Source organism: Arvicanthis niloticus, chromosome 10, assembly GCF_011762505.2.
Source record: "Arvicanthis niloticus isolate mArvNil1 chromosome 10, mArvNil1.pat.X, whole genome shotgun sequence".
NCBI lineage: Eukaryota > Metazoa > Chordata > Mammalia > Rodentia > Muridae > Arvicanthis > Arvicanthis niloticus.
In genome coordinates this window covers 28,845,956-28,868,506 of record NC_047667.1, presented here as the reverse complement: position 1 = coordinate 28,868,506, position 22,551 = coordinate 28,845,956, and the positions used below count along the sequence as shown (strand labels likewise).

General features: G+C 38.2%; 1 non-coding gene across 1 annotated transcript; it reads right to left on the bottom strand.

The window, feature by feature from the left end:
* Positions 1-901: 901 nt before the first annotated feature.
* LOC117716642 (small nucleolar RNA SNORA48) lies at positions 902-1,044 on the bottom strand. Its single transcript, XR_004607760.1, has one exon. It is a non-coding gene; the product is annotated as a small nucleolar RNA SNORA48 (small nucleolar RNA).
* Between the last annotated feature and the right edge of the window lie 21,507 nt (positions 1,045-22,551).

The following is a 22,551-nucleotide window of genomic DNA, read 5'->3' as shown; positions in this document are numbered from 1 at the left end:
ATGTGCATTGTGTGTGAGTGCATGTGCACACTGCATGGACAAAATGCCAGTAGAGTCAAGGAGGAAGCATTGAATCCCCTAAAACTGGATTTAAAGGCAGTTTTAGCCACGATTTGGGTGTTGGGGCTGCCCAGTGGCACCCCATGGCAGAGGAGTGACAGAATCAAATCTCCCACACTCATCCACACCACTGCTACCAGGGCAAGCCTTACTTTCCAGCCTGGGCAAGGTACAGGACTTGCTTATTCAAGTGCTACCTCTGGTGAGAAATCGGGTCAGCCAGTGAGGGTAGAGCCTGTTCTTCTGCACAACCCCTGGCCATCCATGTGGTCCCCAGCAGCTGTCCCAAACAGAAAAGTCCCTATGTTCACTACTGGTAAATGGATCCACAAACATCAACCTCTGCTGCTGTATACTCATGGACACAGACATGGCCCTCAGCAGCAGCTAGTGACAGGAACTCACCAGGGCCTCAGGGGAATGTGGGGGGTTGGGCTGGCTCCTCACAACAGGATACTCCTCTATACCCGCAAGTCTCCAGCTCTATCTGTCTTCAAAATGTTCAAACTGATAGACTTATATGTCCACCATTTATTTACACATTGTTGTGACTCCTACTACAGGGTAGCCATGTGGCTGGGAGCCCCTTGTATGACATCCTCCACCAAGTGGATGACTATGGCCCACCTGTACCATGGTTCAGAGGGCAATTTTATGGGTGACAATCAAGTCTCTGTCTGTCTTTTTCTACTATGGTAAATGAGGCTCTGTGTGTCTATGGCCTGCTGATGCTATAGGGTGAACAGTGTCTTCCCCACCCACAACACATGACATGGCCTAATGCAGACCCTTGTCTGTTTTCTTCCTCTTACACTGTGATGCTTAGAATAGATTTGATTTTTTTTGTGTCCTATGCATAAAACAGCTTTGGCCACCAAGCCAGTCATCAAGCTAGGATGAATAAAGGACTATCATCTGCTCTGGCCTTGACTGATATCAGAATGATCCCACCAACAAGGTGTCTCTTTGCCTATTACCAGGATGCAAAAATCAGGTATAATTTTAAAAACACAAATGAAACTAATTAGAGATCAACATAAATACAGAAGTCAAAAGAAAAGCAACACATGTATAAATTGTGTCAATGAATATGAAACAAATTTAATAATGTAAAAATAGACACAAGAAGTATATGACATTAACAGTTTTAAAATTCAAATCTTTACTATAACTTTGCTTTTCTTCTAAAATGTGACCAATTATTTATAAGTTAAAATGACATAAGATATTCTAGGAAAAGCTTATCCAGAACAATAAAACAAAGAAATATAGAGGAGGATCTGAATAATATATAAACATGTAAATTAATAAGAGAGTTTGCCAATATCATGGGGCATGAGAGGAACTGCAAAACGGAGAATATTTTGTTTTTAAAGAAAATATTTCTGATTAAAGTTAACAAGAAAATGGAAGATTGGATAAATCTCGATGGACTGTATCTGAAATCAGTGAGAGGTTATTTTGAAGTAAATGAGCAGCATATATGATAAAAATTATTCATATTTATGAATGAATAGTTAAAACATATGAATGACCTCAAAAAGGAGAATATGATCAGAAAGTTTTCAGAGGATAAAATAAAACCATTAGTAAGTACAGAAATAATGGGAAGAAATATTTATACATATTAGTAACCAAGGAAATGCAAATTAAGTAATTAGAAGAATACAAGCATAAAGGAATATTTGTATACTATATAGGAGTATGTTTGGTGTCAATATTTTGAATAACACTAATATATTACTGTAAAATAAACTGCACTGACTGAAGAAACTGAATGGAACTGAACAGAACTGCTTGAACTCAACTGAACTTAACTGCATTCACCTGGGCTACACTGAACTGAACTCAAATGAACTTCACTCATAGAACTGCTCTCTCTCTCTCTCTCTCTCTCTCTCTCTCTCTCTCTCTCTCTCTCTTTCTCTCTCATCTGCACTTCTAGAACTTTGTTCTTCCTTGTTCATGAGCTTCATGTGGTCTCTGAGTTATATTTTAGATATTGTGAGCTTTTGAGCTAATGTCCAATTATAAGTAAGTATATACCATGTGTGTTCTTTTGTGATTGGGTTGCCTCACTCAGGATGATATTTTCTAGTTCCATCCATTTACCTAAGAATTTCTTGAATTGGTTGTTTTTAATAGCTGAGTAATGTTTTACTGAGTAAATGTACCACATTTTCTGTATCCATTCCTCTGTTGAAGGACATCTGGGTTCTTTCCAGCTTCTGGCTATTATAAATAAGGCTGTTAAGAACATAGTGGAGCATATGTCCTTATTATATGTTGGGGCATCTTCTGGGTATATGCCCAGAAGTGGTATAGCTGGGTCCTCAGGTAATGCTATGTCCAATTTTCTGATAAACTGCCAGACTGATTTCCAGTGTGGTTGTACCAGCTTACAATCCCACCAACAATGGAGAAGTGTTCTTCTTTCTCCACATCCTCGCCAGCATCTGTTATCACCTGAGTTTTATCTTGGCCAGTCTGACTGGTGTGAGGTGGAATCTCAGGGTTGTTTTGATCTGAATTTCTCTGATGACTAAGGATATTGAACATTTCTTCAGGTGCTTCTCGGTCATTCGAGTTTCCTCAGTTGAGAATTCTTTGTTGAGCTCTGTACCCCATTTTTAATAGGGTTATTTGGTTGTCTGGAGTCTAATTTATTGAGTTCTTTGTATATATTGAATATTAGCCCTCTATAGGATGTAGCATTGGTAATGATTTTTTCCCAATTTGGTGGTTGCTTTTTTGTCCTATTGACAGTGTCCTTTGACTTACAGAAGCTTTGCAATTTTATGAGGTCCCATTTGTCAATTCTTAATCTTAGAGCATAAACCATTGGTGTTCTGTTCAGGAACTTTTCCCCTGTGCCTAGGTATTTGAGGGTCTTCCCCACTTTTTCTTCTATTAGTTTCTGTGTATTTGGTTTTATGTGAAGGTCCTTTATCCTCTTGAACTTGAGCTTTGTACAAGGAGATAGGAATGGGTCAATTTGTATTCTTCAACATGCTGACCTCCTTCCTCTACTCTAAGGATAAACAGGCTGAGAAAGAACCTTCACTACAGTTGCAAATAGTATAAAATACCTTGGTGTGAATATAACCAAGCAAGTGAAATATCTGTATAAGAACTTCAAGTCTCTGAAGAAAGAAATTGAAGAAGATCTCAGAAAATAGAAAGATCTCCCATGCTCGTGGATTGGCAGGATTAATTAAGTAAAAATAGCCATCTTGCCAAATGCAATATACAGATTCAATGCAATCCCCATCAAAATTTCAAATCAATTCTTTATAGAGATAGAGCACTTTGCAAATTCATTTGGAATAACAAAAAACCCCAGGATATCAAGAACTATTCTCAACAATAAAAGAATTTCTGGGGGAAATCACCATCCCTGACCTCAAGCTGTAATACAGAGCAATAGTTTTAAAAACTGCATGGCATTGGTACAGACAGGCAGGAAGATCAATGGAATAGAGTTAAAGATCCAGAAATGAACCCACACACCTATTGTCACTTCATCTTTGACAAAGGATCTAAAAGCATCCAGTGGAAAAAGGACATTTTCAACAAAAGGTGCTGGTTCAACTGGAGGTTATTGTGATCTATATTTTGATTGGTCAGTTCTAACTAGGGAGGTCTGGGTGATGCTATGATTCAGATTAACTGCTTTTGCTTCAGGCCAAGGAGGAGTGTCTTTTAACTCTTGGCCATAAACTTGGCTATTTTTTCTTTTTCAAGCTGGGGAGGGGTCCCTTTCACATAAGCCTGTGATTGTCCAGTAACTGATTAGCACAGTTCTGGGAAATAGAAACTCAGGCCTGGTCTCCAGAATTGCTAGTTTGCAGCCTGTCATGGAGTCAGCCTGGCTCAGGCTAATGCACTTCTTTCAATAGGTCTTAGGAGAGAATCTACTATTGTTATATCATTAAATGGATATGTTGCCAAAATATCTTCTAAATATTTATGTTCATATCCATAGATAAATTTGGCTTTCAGCAGATCAGAGAAACTTTTTGTTGAGATGGACAGCAGTTAATGTAGAGATTCACAGGTTGTCAAAGCTCTAAGAGTGACTGTTGAGTGCTCAGGCCTAACTGGACATCTATATCACCCTCTCCAAGACTCACAGAGCATACAAGAGGAAAGAAAAATATTAAGGGATGGAGAACAGGGATGTGAATTTCTGTCTTCTGGACATCGCATGTCCACTGTAATATTAATTTCTCAGCAGATGTCATTACCTACTAAACATCTACACCAAATTGCCCCCAAATCATTCAGTAAGATATCAGAGAAGGGTGCCATTCCTCCTTGAGTAGTTATGGTAGTTAGTGCTGCCAGGATAGGCAGAGTCATTTTCTTCAGTAGTATAGCCTCTGCTAAGTTACCTGAGCTCCAGTAAATAACTCTCCATCCATGGTCATGCAAGACACCTTAATTAAACTCAGTGGGTCCCACAAACACACACACACACACACACACACACACCCCAGAAAGATTTGTCTGTTTCCCTATACAGAAGTGCATATATTATAATATGAATATAATTTGTTTCATCTCCTATGTGTACATATAAGAAGCAAACTTTGTGAATATTGATCCTTCTTGTAATGTCAACAACTTTTAAAAAATTTATTTATTCTATTTACATCCCAATATTATCACCTCTTTCCTCCCTGTAGACCCTCATGAGGATTCTCTCCCCAGCCACATTCCTTCATCCCCTTCTCCTCTGAGAAGGGGGAGTCCCCCTCTGGGTATCATCCTCACTCCTGACTACCCCAACTATCCCACCACCTGCCTCCACATCAGCACATTAAGACACTGCAGGCCTAGGCACATCCTCTCCCACTGAGGCTAGACAAGGTGGCCCAGTTACAGGGATAGAATTCACAGGCAGTCAGGCAACAGATTCAGGGACAGCCCACAACCTGCCCCCTCCCATACCAGTTGTTGCTTTACCTGCAGGATGGCCAAATTAGTATAAAAATAAATTAATATAAAAATAAATTTAGCATAAAATAAATTCATATATATGAATGAAATTAATTAGTATAAAAATTTGCCCTTAAAAAAGCTTGGGAAAAAAATCAAAATTAAAATATATATCTGCTACAGGTAAGCAGGAGGTCTACGTCCAGCTTATGCTTGCTTTGTGGTTGGTGATTTAGTTTCTGGAAGCAGCCAAGGGTCCAGGTTAGTTGACTCTGTTGGTATTCCTGCGGAGAACCTGTCCTCTTTGTGCCCTTTAATCCTTCCATAAGATTCCCTGAGCTCCATCCAATGTTTGACTATGGGTATGTGGATCTCTTTCCATTGGATTCTGGGTGGGGCTTCTCAGAGGAGAGTTATGATAGGCTCCTGTCTGAATAGTGTCATAAGTACTTTAACTAATAATATCTAGTGGAAAAAATATGTGGGAAAACTCACAGAAAGAAGCAAAATGTGAACATCAAGGCTGTTATGTACAATATGCTTTTTAAAAGTGTAATATTGTTTTAGAGTCTTTAAGAAGAAATATGACTCAGCTTGGCACTTTAGCATAAAATAAATTCATATATATGAATGAAATTAATTAGTATAAAAATTTGCCCTTAAAAAAGCTTGGGAAAAAAATCAAAATTAAAATTCTTATAACTGATGAACCATGTTTAGAAAGAACTTGTAGAAAACAAGTGATCCCATTCAGATGTAAAACTAATATTAGAAAAAAATTGGGGATGGACTTGAATAGTTTTGGAATCATAGAAAAATGTTAAACCTAGTAAAATTAGAAAATAGAAATATTCTAAAGACATAAGAACTAGTCTTCATAGTGAGGATAATGAATACATCCACAAAACCTGTGTTGGGCAGTAAAGTGGAAGTTATATGGGTTTGTTTTATTGTTAAACACAGGCTATAAATTATTGTGTAATTTGACAGACCCCAACCCTCCTGCCTTGTTAACTGGCACATTCTGGATGGCACAGGTCTCTGTTCAAGGACAAAATGCATTCTCATTCCCAAAGTAGACTACTAAAAAAGAGGTACAATTAGTGAAGCACAGCATAAACAAACACAAAATGTTGCTCTAAAAATACATGAGGTAAATGTTTATGTTGTTTGTATTTTATAATGTAAACACGACTTTTTATCTTGACATTTTATACATGCAAACAGGTAGGTAACAAAGCCCAGTTGGGTTGCTTGATTTACTAATTTATCTACTACTTCCTCTTGCATGGGCTCAATCTAAAATGTCTCTTGTGTCTTGTGTCAGGGCTGACGTTGTGAAGCTGATAAAAATCTCTTACAAAAGGAGAAGAACCTTGGAATAGTTGGAGCTGATAAAAATTTCTCACAAAAAGAGAAGAACCTGGGAATAGTTGGATGAGGAGGTGAATATGATCAAAATATATTGTATAAAATTCTCAAATAAATAAAATGAGAAAAAATGACCATAGGCTGCCAGTATTCCTACACAACATGAATATGTGATTTGACATTGATAATCAAATACATAAGCAGTATTTGACACAAAAATTGAGTTGGACAAATGGCAATTTCAGTGCCTTCCCTCATGGCTCATCTCAGGAATTGTATGTCCTGCTTCTTTTCTAACCATGTTTATGCAGTATTGTTCTGATAACTGACCAAGAGTGAAAATAAAAGTTAGGTAAATCAAATAGCTTCCATGTTGGTTTTATTTATCACAATCAAGAAGTTTTAAATTGAGTATGGTCACTATAGACTTCACTCTCAGAATTAAAAACTGGATTGTGACAAAAATCACTAAGAATTGGGAAAAAAAATCTATGTTTGTAAATCTCACAGACATAGATTTGGAAATTAACAGAAACAGATTTAAGACAATAAAATAGGCTTGTAGATTACCTAGAATGCAACATGAACAAGATCATACAAAAGGAAATTAAAGCTTATAAGGGCAAGGTAGACGAAGAAGGCCTGTGACATAGGTCCTGGGTGCAGGGAAACACACACACACACACACACACACACACACACACACACACAATAAAGCAGAACATTTGAAATGATTATAGCTGAGTGGTTTTTAGAATACTTTAAAAAACAGGAAGGAAAGAGCTGAATAGGATTTAGACAGAAGTTCAGATCCATACCTAACACAAAATAATACCACTAAAGGACACAACAGACAGAGAGAGGCTTCCAACATAAGTAGAGCCAATTAAATCTCAAGGTAACTCAATGCCAGAAAACAATAATATTAAATTAAAGACTAAAGTAGCGTATAGTTAAAAACATAAAAATAAAGTCTTCAAAATAAGAGAAATAAGGATGCCAGAAAATAAACAGAGCAATTAATATAATACAAATAATATTTGTATTATTTTACAAATTATTGTACAAATATTATTTGTATTATATTAATTAATTTGAAATGACCAGCAACTGTTATGTTTGTGATAAGATTAATTAGAAAAAGAAATTTGTACAGCATTAAACACTATAAAGATTAAATGAATGAAATAAATATAAAGATTAAATTAATAAAGGTGTTGTAAACAGAGTCAAGCTGATGTATTTGAAAAGGTATGCAATAGTTATTAAATTCTTAGTAAAATATGAAAGTTAGTGCAATTCAAAATGATTGAAAATAACAAAATGCAAAATACAAAGCCATAAAAGCAAATGATATGAATTCCATTTCATTTAAAAAAATCACAAACTGATTAGCAGAAGTGTGATGAACTATCCTTGTTCCAGCATGAATGCTGTTGGCCTGTGTATTCTAAGGCCAGTGCTCAGGTAGAGGAGACCATAGCTGAAATGATAGATTTGAGCCCCAGTCCAGAAAAAAGAAAATAAGCATGTTCTCTAGTTCCTTACACACTTAAAAATTTCATACATGACTACACAAATTTATGCACACATGTGCGCATGCACACACATACACACATTTCAGGAACTTGCAGAAACAAGACTGGATAATGATCAAACTGTGATCCAAGGTCTGAAAGCCAAATGCTGGGGGAAACTCTGAATACCAGAAATGCTGACATCAAGAAAGTTCTTCCTCCACGGACTGGCTCAGTCAAGCTTGTCTTAGTCAGCTATGCTTACTAAATAGGAAGGAAATCTTATTTGTTTCATTTTGTTTCCTTTTTTAAAAAAAGTATTTAAAAATTTCTTTACATCCTGATGCTTTCAGTTCTTACTCCTCCCCTATTCTCCCCATCTCCCCATCCACCCAACTCCATGCCCTTTCTTCATTTCAGAAAACAAACATGCAAATAATCAAACCAGAATATTAAAAAAGAAAAAAAACAGCAACACACCCATATACACCCAACACGCAAGCACACACATGCACACATACACACACCAACACATATACATATAAACACAAAAACTGGAAACCATAATACATAAGCAAAAGTAAAAGACAAGTAAGCTACTGTGTCGGTGAAGTTATTTCTTGTATAAGACTAGTAGTTTTGGAAATGTCATGCATACTAACCAAAAAAATGTCAAATTGAAGGACTTGTTTTCTAACTGTTGAGAATGTAATTCACATAGCAAAGAAGGAGACTGAGGGAATGATTAGCTTGGTGCCTGGGCATGCGGGCGTGGATTCCTGTTGGGCAGAATTGTGGGTCCCTGTATCTTCCACTATTCACTGGCACAGGTGCCTCAGGGAGGTGTGCCTCTGGAGAAAAGCAGAAGCGCGGATCTTTGGCTGAGTTGGTTCTGTGAGGAACAGGGCAGGCAAGGCAGGTCCCCTCCTGGCTTGGGGAGTTCTCACTCAGTCTGAAGTTCTGGAGGGGGGTGGGGACTCTTGAGTGGACCTGGCTCCAGGGCGCTTGGGCGAGTGCTCCCAGAGGCTGTTGACTGAATCCAGATGCCCAGGCAAAGTGGCAGAATGGCCACTGTGGCTGGTGGTCTCTATTCCGGGCTCCCAGATGCTGCTAGAGATTGTGGGCATGAGGGGTGGCCCACAGCCAAAAGGAATGAGGAAGAGAAAAGCCCCAACTGCCCCACGGGAAGTACTGTACTTGCTTAGCAGACTTGGCCCAGCTAGCTTGCTTGAAGAGGCTGGCCTCCACAGCAGAAGGCAGAGAAGCTCTCCATGGGAGATTAGACAATGATTGCGGTTCTCCACAATAGGCCACAATGACTCCAGGAAGTCCATGGATTTTACAGGCTTTATTTTCATGACAAATGGTAGTTGAATCTGGTTGAATCTGGATGTACCTCCCTCCCCCCTTAGGTAAGGATGGACCTTACTCAAATAGGGAGGGAGAAGGGTCTGGGAAAAGATTACATAATTGACTATGCCTCTGGCCTTTAGATATCTCTCATTAATATGAAAATCTGTCTAGGGCCTAAGGCCTGTAGTCATGCCCTCTACCTGTGGAGAGGTTGGAAGGGGCAATGCTCTACGTGACTGCAAGACGATAATCAATGGAGATCTTCACCATGTGTCAGGAGCCTGGATTCTGGGAGCACAGTGAAATAGATGCCCATCCCTCACAGGCATGGACACCTATTGGGTCTCCAGGCTATTTCTAGCCAGTGCTTCTACCCAAACCCAAGCCATCCTTTCACAGCCCCACAAGAGACTAGAATAAACTGTGTAGTATTGAATTAGACTTGGAACATTTGCCTAAATTTCTGTTTAGCTTGACACAGATACAGATGAGGAGATCTTGAAATTATTATAGATGTATATTCACATTGTTTTATGCACACACTTGCATCTTCTAATTCATTTTATTTGAGAGTTCCTAGAAGTTATAACACCTCACTCTAGTGTTAATATACACTCAAGTCCTAGGTAATGTTTTTCTAATTACACTCTCTAATAAAAGCATTCACAAATGGCTCGGCCATGTGTTGCTTTGTTTTTAAGTTTTTCACAAGCCTACATCTTGGTTTTATTATGGCTTTTCATGTTACAGAAAAGAGATCATGAGATATGAAGTAAAAATTAAGGGGCAGGATAAAGTGGAGGTCCTAGAATACTGATATCAGGGAAACAGATGTGGGTACTATTGGAGTGAAGAGGGGAAGCATGGATGATGGCTAGGCCAGAAGAGAAGGCACTAGGGATGATTATTTAGAACAAAGTGCAATGACTCATTTATATGATAAATGAGTGATAAATGAAAAAATTCCATTTTTTTTTTAAAAAGGCCACATGGCTCCTTAAATGACTGATTTTAGGGCTTAATAGAGTATGGCAAAAGACACTGCCAGTAGGACAAAATGGTACCCTAATGAATGGGAAAAGATCTTCATCAACCTTACATCCAAGAGAAGTCTAATGTCCAAAATATATAAAGAACTCAACAGATTAAAAACCAACAAGCCAAGTAGCCTAATTTAAAAATGAGGTATAGAGCTAAACAAAGAATTCTTAATGGAGAAATATTGAATGGTGGAACAATTTAAAGAGATGTCCAATACTGTTAGTCATCAAGAAAGTACAAATCAAAATGACTCTGAGGATGCGGAGAAAGGGAAACACTCTTCCATTGCTGGTGGTAGTGCAAACTTGTACAACCACTTTGGAAATCAATTTGGTGGTTTCTCAAAAAATTTAAAATACTTCTACCACAAGACCAAACTATACCATCCTTGAACATACACCCAAAAGATGTGCCACCATACTACAAGGACAACTGCTCACCCTTGTTTCTAGTGGCTTTATTTGAAATAACCAGAAACTGGAAAAAAAAAAAAAAAAAAAAAAGAACAACAAGTGATGTCCCTCAGCTGAAGAATGGATAAAAAAATGTGGTACAATTGCACAATGGAAATAAAAACCATTGAAAACAGGGACATCATAAAATGTTTAGGCAAGTGGATGTAAGTAGAAAATATCATCCTGAGTGAAGTAACCTAAACCATATACACAAGGTACATACTCACTTAAACGGTGATATTATCCATAGAGAACAGATTAACCATGCTACACTCTATAGACCCAAAGGAGCTAAATAACATGGAGGGCCCCAGGTAGGATGTTTGAATCTCACTCAGAAAGAGAAACATCTGAGATGAATAGAGAGAGGGAACTGGGTGAAACAGGGGGTGAGGAGGAGAATACCAGTGAGGATCAGGTGTGGGGAACATAGGGATGAATGTGAGAGGGCAGAAAGAGAGAAGGGAAATTGTTGGGGACATCTTTGGGACAAGCCAGAGACCTGGAATATGGGAACATCCTGGGAGTATATGGAGGTGGCCCTACCTGACTCCTAGCAGCAGGAGATAAGAAACCTGAAATGGCCACCTCCAGTATTCAGGAAGTACTTCCAGTGGAGGGATGGGGACAACAACCCACCTAAAAACCTTAAAGCCTAAATTTGTCCTGCCTACAAGATATGCAGGGATAAAGATGGAACAGGAGTTGAGGTAATGGCTAACCAATGACTGCTCCAACTTGAAACCCACCCCATGGGAAAGAGGCAGTTTCTGACACTGTTAATGATACACTGCTATGCATGTAGATAGGAGCCTAGCACAATGTCATCTGAGAGGCTTCATCCAGCAGTGAATGAAAACAGATGCAGAGACCCACAGCCAAATGTTAGATAGAGTTTTGAGATTCTTGTGGAAGAGTGAGGGGAAGAATTGAGGGAGCCAGAGGGCTTAATGACACTACAAGAAGACATACAGAGCTAAATAACCTGGGCCCAAGGGACTCAGAGAGACTGAACACCAACCAAAGAGAATATATGTACTAGACTAGACCTCCTGCATGTAGCAGATGTGGTGCTTAGGCTTTATTTCAGTCCCCCAGTATTTGGAGTTAGGTTGTCTCTGATTGGAACTCTTGCCCAGATGTAAACTGGATAGATAGATAGATAGATAGATAGATAGATAGATAGATAGATAGATAGATAAACTGAGGGTAGAAGAAATTGCTTCCAAGCAAATACAGTGTGCAATGAGAGAGAAAAATAACTCAATAGAACAGAAGTCCATAAATCCAGGTGAACAATATCAATGCTACTGAGGATAGTGTGAACCCTAAGAAGATGGAATGATATTGATACTTCCTTTTAATTTTTTTCTGAGAAAACCCATTACTCTAACATTGACAGAAAAATATCAACTCTGAATGATGTTATTCAAAACCTCTTATTTTCCACAAACAGTAAAGAATGTCTAAAAGACTGTCACTGTCCAGGTAAGCCTCAGGAGACATAAGGATTAACTACATTGTGATGTCCTATATGAGATTCTGGCAGAGAAAAACATTGACATAAATGTAAGGATATTTCAACAAGATGTGACATTTACTAATTTTCACGGATCATTACTTTGTCAGTGTTGGAAACTGTAGCATAGTAATGTCAGAAGATCAAAAGAGGAGAAACTGACCATTATTATACAAATATCTTATGCATTTGGTTCGTAACTATTCAAGTGATACTATAAAACTGTTTATCACAAAGGTAACCAGAAGAAATATGAGCATCATATCTATTAAATAGCTGTAGTGAATGAATATTACAAATATTAATTTACAAAGAAAAAGGATTTTGGCACACTGTTACAAGGTTGCCAGTCCATGCTCAAATTACCTATTTGTTTTACTATCCTAGAAAGAGTACATACTCATCAGAGAAGAATTGCTCATCTCAAGCCTGGATGCAGTAGAAAGAGAAAGGACTTGGGGGATCCCACTTTTTATATCTTTTAAATTTTATTATTTATTTATTTATTTATTTATTTATTTATTTATTCTTCTCTTTCTTCTCCCTTTTCTCTCCATCTCTCTATCCACTCCTTCTGCAAATGTTTGAGGATGTAAGTACAGTAACTTGAGAACTTCTCACTACATCTTATCTTTCACCTTTCAATTGAATCAATAACTAAAGATAAGCCAATAATGCATGGATCTCTGGATGGAAATTAAGATCCAAGATTTATAATAATTGCAGCTTCATCAAAATAAAAATATACATGTGTTAGAAACTTATTAAAATTTCCTCAGTAAACTTTTAGTTACTTTTCCAAAATTTAGGTTGAAGTTCTTCTTTATTTTTAAGACTGATTTATTTGTTCAACATATTCATTTTTCTACTCAGAAATGCCATTATCATCAGGTTTATGTTTTACTGTTTTATCTGGAATTCCTCAAAATCAAGAACTATGATTAGAGACAGACCTGTGGAAAAGACAATGCAGGCAGAGTGCTCACCAATTCAGCTGCCCTCTGGGCCCAGATGCAGCATTTTGAGGCAGTATACCACAATGCCTACTCCATCTATGAGCTGCTGGAGTGAGTGAAGAAGCTGTTCCTGCATGACCTGATGCCATTACTTAATAGGGCCAGTCCTAGACTTACTGGTCAGCTCCCAGCATGGAGCAACTGTGGGTGCAGCCCACATTGTTTGTTCTGTTGGGAGACAAAGGTCATGGGGGCAGTGATGCTGCCTGTAGTCTCTAAGCACAAAGGTCAAGTCCAATAAGCCTGTGCCAGCAGACATAGAGGGCAGGAAGGTATGTAGCAGCCTATTGCTCTCAAAGACTCTGCCCCTAAACACCCTGATGAGTCACAAGTTCACCCCAATTCTGAGAGACAGCAGAATATCTGAGACAAATCTCAGTGACGGTCCTGTATTTATGGTCTATCAGAGGCCATAAACTTTGAACTAGACCAACAGCTAATTCATTGCAATGAATATTTGCATGAAAAGTTGTTTGTACACACACACACACACACACACACACACACACACACACACACACAGTATGATACATTGCAATTTCTAATGCCACTGTAATGAGTGAATATGAGATAGACACATGGGAAAGATGGAAGAACTGAGGGATGAATGAGCGGTGGAAACTGGTGGAACTGGAGGTGTGATAGTGGTAATAGGTCAGAAAGAAGGCTGTGGTAGATAGAAAAATTATCTTGCTGAGTAGTGAAGGACCCAGCCTAACATTACAAATTCTACTTTGTATTCAGACTCCATCTTTTTCTAGGCTTGTCCTCAGTTTGAACTCAGTTACTGGAAAAACCACAACTTGTTCCAGGAACACAGACACCCCTAGCAACAGCCACTACACCCTTAATAAGAGCCAATCAGTTCCTAAGAGGAAAATATCTAATGTATCAGTTGTTTTGAATGATAAGATTACTCAAGTTAACTATGATTGCTCATAATAGGTTGAAAAAATTACTAGACAATAGACATGTACCAAGCTGCAATTTTCAAATCAGGTAACTACCAAGTTGGAATGCCCCTTACCCTGCTGAAACTGTAATAAATAGGCAAGGCTTTACCATCTTGGTGACTTCATATCCATTCACTGCATTGGAGAGGTTAGAGAAGTCAGGCTCAAGGTTGAATAAAGACTCTTTGGTTTTGCCTACTAGTTGGACTCCTAGTGGTCTCTGGTGGTTTGTGGGGACCCTGCAATCTGGGCATAACAAGCAGGGCCAACAGGGAGGTGTGAATTATCCTAGATAATCCTGTGTAGCAGCAGCAGTTTGTGCTTATAGTCTGTACTGCCACTGGAGACCATGCTGAGGTCCTTGGCATATTCTGACCTAAATACCATGTGGATGTTCATGGTCTATGTTGTTTCCAGGAAACATGTTTAAGTACAAAATCTCAACTCTTGCTGACCGGAAAAGACAATGAAACTACTTTTGCTATGGTATTAATGACTACAGTCACAGTTAGAAAAGAGAGATGTAGAAGGCTTCTGTGATAATGCCTACAATCACTCATACTCCCTCCAAAAAGTAATAACCTAGACAGAAAACCATTGGGGAAGAGAACTCTTAAAAATTCTGATAAAGGCTGCACAGTTAAATGGTGGTACACTCATTTAATCCCAGCATTTGGGAGGCAGAGGCAGACATATCTCTGAGATTGAGGCCAGTCTGGTCTAAGGAGCTAGTAGTCTCAGGACAGCCAGCACTACACAATGAAACCCTCCCTGCTTCAACAAAACAAACAAATAAACCTAAAAACAAAATAAAACATAAATGTAATAAGAATGCTGAATTGTAGCTTTCCATAATTGATAACATTTGGCAGGTGTGTAGATGGAGAAGGATTTCATTTTCTTTAAGGGGTTGGCCACTAGGAGGTTGACTATGCTCCAGTGAGTATATGGAAAACACAAATTGGACTTAATATTTTGTGGGTGTGTGGTTTTTCTCCTTCATTTCTTTCTTCCTTCAGTTTTCTTCCTCTCCTTCCCCTCCTTCTCCTCTTCCTCCTCCTCTTCCTCTCCCTCCTCCTCCTCTCCCTCCTCCTCCTCTTCCTCTTCCTCCTCCTCTTCCTCTCCCTCCTCCTCCTCTTCCTCCTCCTCCTCTTCCTCCTCTTCCTCCTCCTCTTCTTCTTTCTTTTGTTTGGAGAAGTCCTAAGGATGGGACACTGACTCTGTGAGTACTGGAAAGTGAAGGTGCTTAGGGTTCATGTTGTGAAATCCCCAAATGAACAATAAAAAATATTATAGAAAAAAAAGAAAAAATGTGTGATCTACCAACATAGACAGTGTAGAGGAATTTTAATTCAGCAACTTGGCTGCTTTGATCATATTCAAGGATCTTATGCACCTTTATTCCTTCAAGCTGGAAACTTTTAGAACAGATATTTATTCTGTCCAGCTGGAATCTTTTAGTACACACTTTTAGTCCCAAACAATGATGTCTAATTGAAGAAAATGAATCAAAGAAAGGTCTGACAGAATGAGTCAGAGATATGATACTCCCAACTCTCAGGAGAAAATCTATTTAAGAGCAGTGCAGAGAGAGTAAAAGAGTTTAGTCAGTGAGTTGGGAGTTGAGTCAGTTGGAAGACAGTATGGTAAGTGCAGTGCAGGGGAGTCGAGTTGATGCAGTTCAGGGCAGGGCAGCAGATACAGTTGAATCCAGAGAATAAGAAGTAGTCAGAAAGTAAATTACCAGTGTTAGGTTGAGGCCAAGCAAAGCAATTCAGTAAGAAGCTGAGAGAAGCCATATTGAATCAATCAGCTCAGAGAAGAGTTTGAGCCAGAACATCTGAGTTGAACCAGACAGCCAGGGTTCAAAAATAACCAGAAAGGGTGATCTTATCTTATCTGTAGTAGGACTCCAATATGACAATTACTTCAGACAAATAAAAGTTACATTTATGAGACAGTGCCTAGAAATAATAAAAAGAAGTATAAACAGTGTCCAATTTGTCTTTATTAAATGCATGGGAAGAGAAAAAGAAAAAAGAAATTAAGAGCAAAGCCATGCAATAAAAGAAATATCAACAAAGTGGCAACACAGTAAACAAGAAACAAATAAAATAATGATTAATGTTTTGAAAACTAGAATAACATTATTAGGTAGCAATTTAAAATCTTGTGTAAAATTCACAGCATTTCTAGACTCATCAATTAATTTTTGTTTTAAAATTACTTTTTCTTGTATATTTGAGTCATGTTGCAGACTTCTATTTTTACAGTTAAATTCATACTGAACAGCTTTTTTTCTTTCTTCACTTGTTCTTGAATTTAAGTTAGCTATCTTCACATCTCTCTCTCTCTCTCCCCCCTCTGTGTGTGTATGTGTGTGTATATATATATATATATTATATGTATACATATATGTATGCATATATATACATATATGTGATTTTATATATACATACATATATACATATATAATCTCTCTATATATTATATATGTAATCAGAACACCATTTCATTTCATGTAACTAAGGTCAATATATAATTCACTCTTAAAATGACAGAAGACTAAATAGTTCTGTCTGGGTGCATCTCACCCTGGAATTCATGGTTTGTGGCCACACTATCACTAGAGTACTTATAACTAGGAGCCATTATTTCTCATGGATACATTGAAGCTGACCTTAATCATTGGTTTTGCCTCTCCAAAATTGCTATACTGAGATAAAATTGGCACATGAAGGTATATATATTTAATATATGTACTTCATTGTCAAGATCAGAAGTTTTTTTTTTATTACAAATCTAATTGCAAGAATATCTTGGTATACCTCATTTTTCCTACTCTTAATGACTTTCTAAAATTAACTTTGTAACTATTTTCAGATATAAAAATAAATAGCTTTCTTTACTGTTATGTTTCACACAATAAATCATTACAGTAGTTTGAACCTGATTTTGACCACTGTTGTGACAAATCTAAAGTTTAAAAAGGAGAAAAATTTAATTGGTCATTTCATTCATTGGTCTGACCACTTTCTGGTACATTCTAATATTGTACCCTTCAAAAAATGTCAAGATTAATCTGTGAACAATTAAAGAACTGATTTGTATATAATAAAAGGCTCTCCATCACTTTGGCATATAAACTACTTTCTAGTAAATGTATTACACACAAAAAATAAAACTTTCTATATTCACTAATGAAGCTTGTAAAAACTAAGAAATTCCTTGTGCTTTACAGTAACCATAACATGGGTTTATCTTCCAACAGCATTGCTACAGGACAAATATTGTAATATGTTTTAAGATTGTTTTTTGAGAAGTACTTTTTATTGATTATTTCATTTATTTACATTTTAAATGTTGTCCCTTTCTCAGTTTTCCCTCTGCAAACCCCACATCTAAAAGAGTAAGCCCCCATCCGGCCACCTACTCCTGCCTCACTGCTCTAGCATTCCCTTTCTCTGGGAAAACAAGCCTCCATAGGACCAAGTGCCTCCCCTTCCATTGATGCCAGATAAGGCCATCCTTTTCTACGTATGTAGCTGGAGCCATGGACCCACTCGTATATTCTTTAGTTGGTGGTTAAGTCCCTGGGAGCCCTGAGGGGTCCAGTTAGTTGATATTGTTGTTCTTCCTATGGGGTTACAATCCCCATCAGCTCCTTCAGTCCTTCCCTATCTATTCCATTTATGTCCTCGGGCTCAGTCCAATGGTTGGTTGTGAGTGTCTGCATCTGTCTTAGGTGCTGGCAGAGCCTCTCAGAGAGACAGTGCTCCTGGGCTCCTGTCTGTAAGCAGTTCTTGACATCAGCAATAGTGTTGGCGTTTGGTGTCTGTGGATGGGATGGGTCTCAAGGTGGGGTGGTCTCTGGACAGCCTTTCCTTCAGTTTTTGCTCAATTTTTGTCCCTGCGTTTCCTTTAGACAGGAATAATTCTGGGTTAAAAATTTTGAGATTGGTGAGTGTCCCCTTCCCTCAACTGGAGGCCATGCCTATCTACCAGAGGTAGTCTCTTCAGGTTCTATGTCCCCTCCATGGGGTACTTTGGTTAATGTAATTTTTGGTCCTGGGATCCTTTCACATCCCTGGCGTCTGGGACTTTCTAGTGGTTCCTGACCCCAAGTGCTCTATATCTCTATTCATTTTCCTGACCTTCTGGACCTCTGTCTCTTCCCATACTTTAACTTGTCCCCCCCTTTTCCCTACTCCTCCCCTCTCCCACCCAAGTCCCTCCTTCCCTCTGCCTCCAGTGATTTTTGTTCCCCCTTCTAAGTGAGATTGAAGCATCCACACTTTAGCCTTCCTTCTTGTTAAGCTTCAGATGGACTTTTTGAATAGAATTTTATTTCTTTATGCTACCCGATAGAAGACAATTTCTATTAAATAATCATGTCTTTTTCTTACCCTACTAGTACATAAAGTGGGAAGATTAAAATTAATATTAGGTTTAATTATAAATAACTAGAACTTTAGTATGATTCAAGCTTGGAAAATGGAACTAGCAGTAAACAGGTTACTTTTTATATACTAATACAACCTTATGTCAGATATGCTAAAATCTGATCATGTACACAGTAAAATTTATAGATAGGTTTTATTTAATTTGTTTGTTAGTATATGAATTATTATAGGCTAAGGTAATAGAGTTTTTTTTATTTTGAGGAGAAAATAAAAAAATACTTTTATAAAATCAAAATCTTGATAGATTTTATATATTATAAATGTATAATATTTATAATATATTATAATTAAATATTATAAAGAAATACATCTAGCACAAGATTAGGAGATAACAGGAACAAGAGTAAATATTGTAGATGATAGGAAGATGGACTTTTGAGATTAAAAAATAAGCAGTGTCAACATCAACAGAGATTATGGAGAATTTTTATGAAGACCAAGTTTTCTGGAATCATTTTGAATCTCGATTGCAACTGAATAATGACATGTAAATAAGTGTAATTGGCTATATCAGTTGGGTCAAAAACCATTTACTTTGAACTCATAAATGACCATTAGCAATTTATGTCCAGTCACTGACTAGTTTTACCTTATAGGAAAGACATTTTATTTTTCCCAAGAAATGTTTACTTCTATGATACATTAACATATATAATTTATTAGATATTATCTGAAAAGTAACTTACAAAATGTTATTATGTTTTACTAAAATAGAATCAGTATGAAAACTATTAGATTGTTTACATAGCAATCTCTGTAAAAGACTACCATAGACAAGCTTTAAGATTTTCGTCACTTCCTCCCACAATCCTTCTCTCATTCTTCCTCCCCTTCTTCTCTGAGCAAGTGGGGTGCCCCTAGGTATCCCCATCTCCTGATACTTCAAGTCTCTGAGAGAGTAGGTGCTTACTTTCCAACTGAGGCCAGCAAAGCAGCCTAGCTAGAAGAACATATCCCACTGACATGCAAGAGCCTCCATTCCAGATGTTCGGACCCACCTGAAGACTAAGCTGCACATCACTACATATGTATGGGAATGCCCAAGTCCAGTCTCTGTATGTTTATTGGTTGGTGGTTCAAACTCTTGAGAGTCCCAAAGGTCCAGGTTTGATGACTGTGTTGGTCTTCCCTTGGAGTTCCTATCCCCTTTAGGGCCTGTAATCCTTCTTCCTATTTTTTCATAAGAGTCCCCCAAGCTCCATTCACTGTTTGCTTGTGGGTGTCTGTATCTGTTTTCGTCATTTGCTAGGTAGAGCCTCTCAGAGGAAAACATGCTCCAGTATGCAAGCATAACAGAGTATCATTAATAGTGTTAGGGATTCTGCTTGCCCATGGAATGGGTATCCAGTTGGGCCTGTTATTGGGTGCCCATTCCCATAGTCTCTGCTTCATTGCCAGTACTGATTTGTGTGAACTGAATTGCTGATATCCTGGTAGATAATGCAAATTGGATTTGCTCCAAAGAACTACTTCTAAACAGGTCCACATCTTCATTTGCCTTATTAGCCCCCTTTCTCCTCTGGTGGATGGTGGGCAAGAAATGAGGATAAGCCATTTAAAACCCTTATTAATAGTACTTTTCAAAAATATAAGCCTACAGGGCTCTGGAGGTTGATTTGAATGCATTTTGTACTAAGAGATGTCCGTGAGTCTATGGCAGCCAGAGGTGAAACATGAAGGTGCTACAACTCCCATGCCTTCCTTGATGTCTTAGTAATTGCTCTATTGCTGTGAAGACAGTTCTTTCTGAGGCTCATAGCAATTCCTGATCTGAAAGCCCATAAAAGACAGAACAACAAAAACAAACAGCTTACACACAAACGTTGGGTTTCTACTACATGGAAAAGGGAACAACTTTATTTTACAGTTTAGTATATATAAAGGGTAGAGTGAGGTTACTGGACTACTGAGAGTGTCAGGATTCATCTAGAGGTTTGTGGGGCATAGGACTCAGAGATGCCTATGAACACACTCCCACAAGGCAAAACTGAAGGCAACAGATTGCCAGGTAGTTTTCAGCAGAGATATCTGAATGCCAGAAGGAAGATTTACAAAGTCACAGGTTATTCTTAAATTTAGGTTTGCTCTTGATGAATACATTATTGGCCTTCTGTATAAAAACCTCTGGGCTCTCTTCAACCCATGTGCTTGGAACCAGAACCACACTGAAAAAAAACTTGACTTTAGATACCGTTAGAACATGGACCTTCTAAGTCCAAGTGCAGAGACTGCTTCCATGTAGTAGGATGTCTACAGTCAGATATGATGCTTTATCAGTGTGGTTTCTATGTAAGCTGACAACATGATCACTACAAACTGTGGTTAAATAAAAAGTTTTTGTATTGTCAATTTAAGGAAGAGAACCTCTTGAGGCAGCTGGAAGAGTCTACAGCAAGCAAAGAATGTAGTAGACTGAACATGGCCGGCAAATTTGACTTGGCTATGAGAGAAAAGATGGAGAGAATGAGAGAAGAAGAGAAAGAAAAAAGGGGGCCTAGAGGGAGGAGCAGAAAGAGAGGCCTTAGAGAGGAAACAGATGGCTAAAAATAGCAGGGTTATAAGGAGAAATGAGAATTTGGAGGGATAAAAATGATGAACTTTAGAAGTTCAGGCTAAGGAGCTGAGAGAGATGATCCAGGATGCTAGTATAAATTCTGAAATATGTAATGGGTACTTGTTATACTGAGGGAACCTGGAGGACATAATGTGCCTTTGCATGCTAATGGGCACCATAAATACCCATTTGTCTTTTTTGTGAGTGATAGGGGAATTTGGCATTGTTATAGAAGAAAGGCTTCACAAGTTCCTTTGAAATGATGGCTTTTATCTAGCCATCAGAATTTGGATCTGACATTTCTTGTCTGGGTGCTTGTTCAGGTCTTTCATATAGAAACAAGTGTGTAGGGTCCTTTTCTCTTATTCCTTGTGTGTAGGTAGGTGAGGGATTAGCATTTATCTGTGTGTTCTACTACAGTTGAATATTCAGATCATCCATATTATGTAACTGTGGCATACATTCTAAATCAAAACTTTTCTTATTTTTACCTAGAGGTATTCTGAAGACCAGGTTTCAGAAGTCAGTCCAATGACATTTGTGCTAGGTAGCAAGAATGAGCCATTCAGAAACCAATCCCTCTAAAGCTGCCTAGCTACTGACTCAGTATATGCTTTTTTAATGTCTTGCCACAGATGCAGTTAACTGTTGACAAGTGGAGGATATACTGTTGACTAGCGAGAATTTCCTATATGAGATTTCTGATGTATGTGATGTATGGACTCTAGGATTGTCTAGTTGAACTATCAACTGCTTAAGAATGCATCTGCTGCTGATTGTGGTTTTGGGTTTCTGGCCTATTCCTGACTCCTTTGGTCTCCACATTTTCCTCTTCATGCAGAGAGGAACAGTATGCGTCAGCCAGATTTTATATATTGTTCTCTCTCTCTCTCTCTCTCTCTCTCTCTCTCTCTCTCTCTCTCTCTCTCTCTTCCTCTTTCCCTCCTCCTACCCCTCCCCTTCTCTCTCTCCCCCTTTCTCCCTTTATTTCTCCCTTTCTTCTATTACTACAAACACATAACTATCTAGACAGTGTTTTTGTTTTAAGCTTTGGTTCCCACTTTTTGCAGTTTCCTTCAATCTGCACTGGGAGCAGAACACTTGGCCTTCAGGAATGAACTCTGGACTGTTTCACTTTTATCTATGACTTCTGAATTTTCTTTCTTTCTTTGCTACTTAACCTTAATGACATGACCAAAACAACTGAAGACAAATGGATAACTGTGGTGCCTTTTAGGATACCAAAACACATGCTGGCTTCTAAGATCACTCAATATCTGTGACTCCTCTCAACTCTTCTCACTTTGC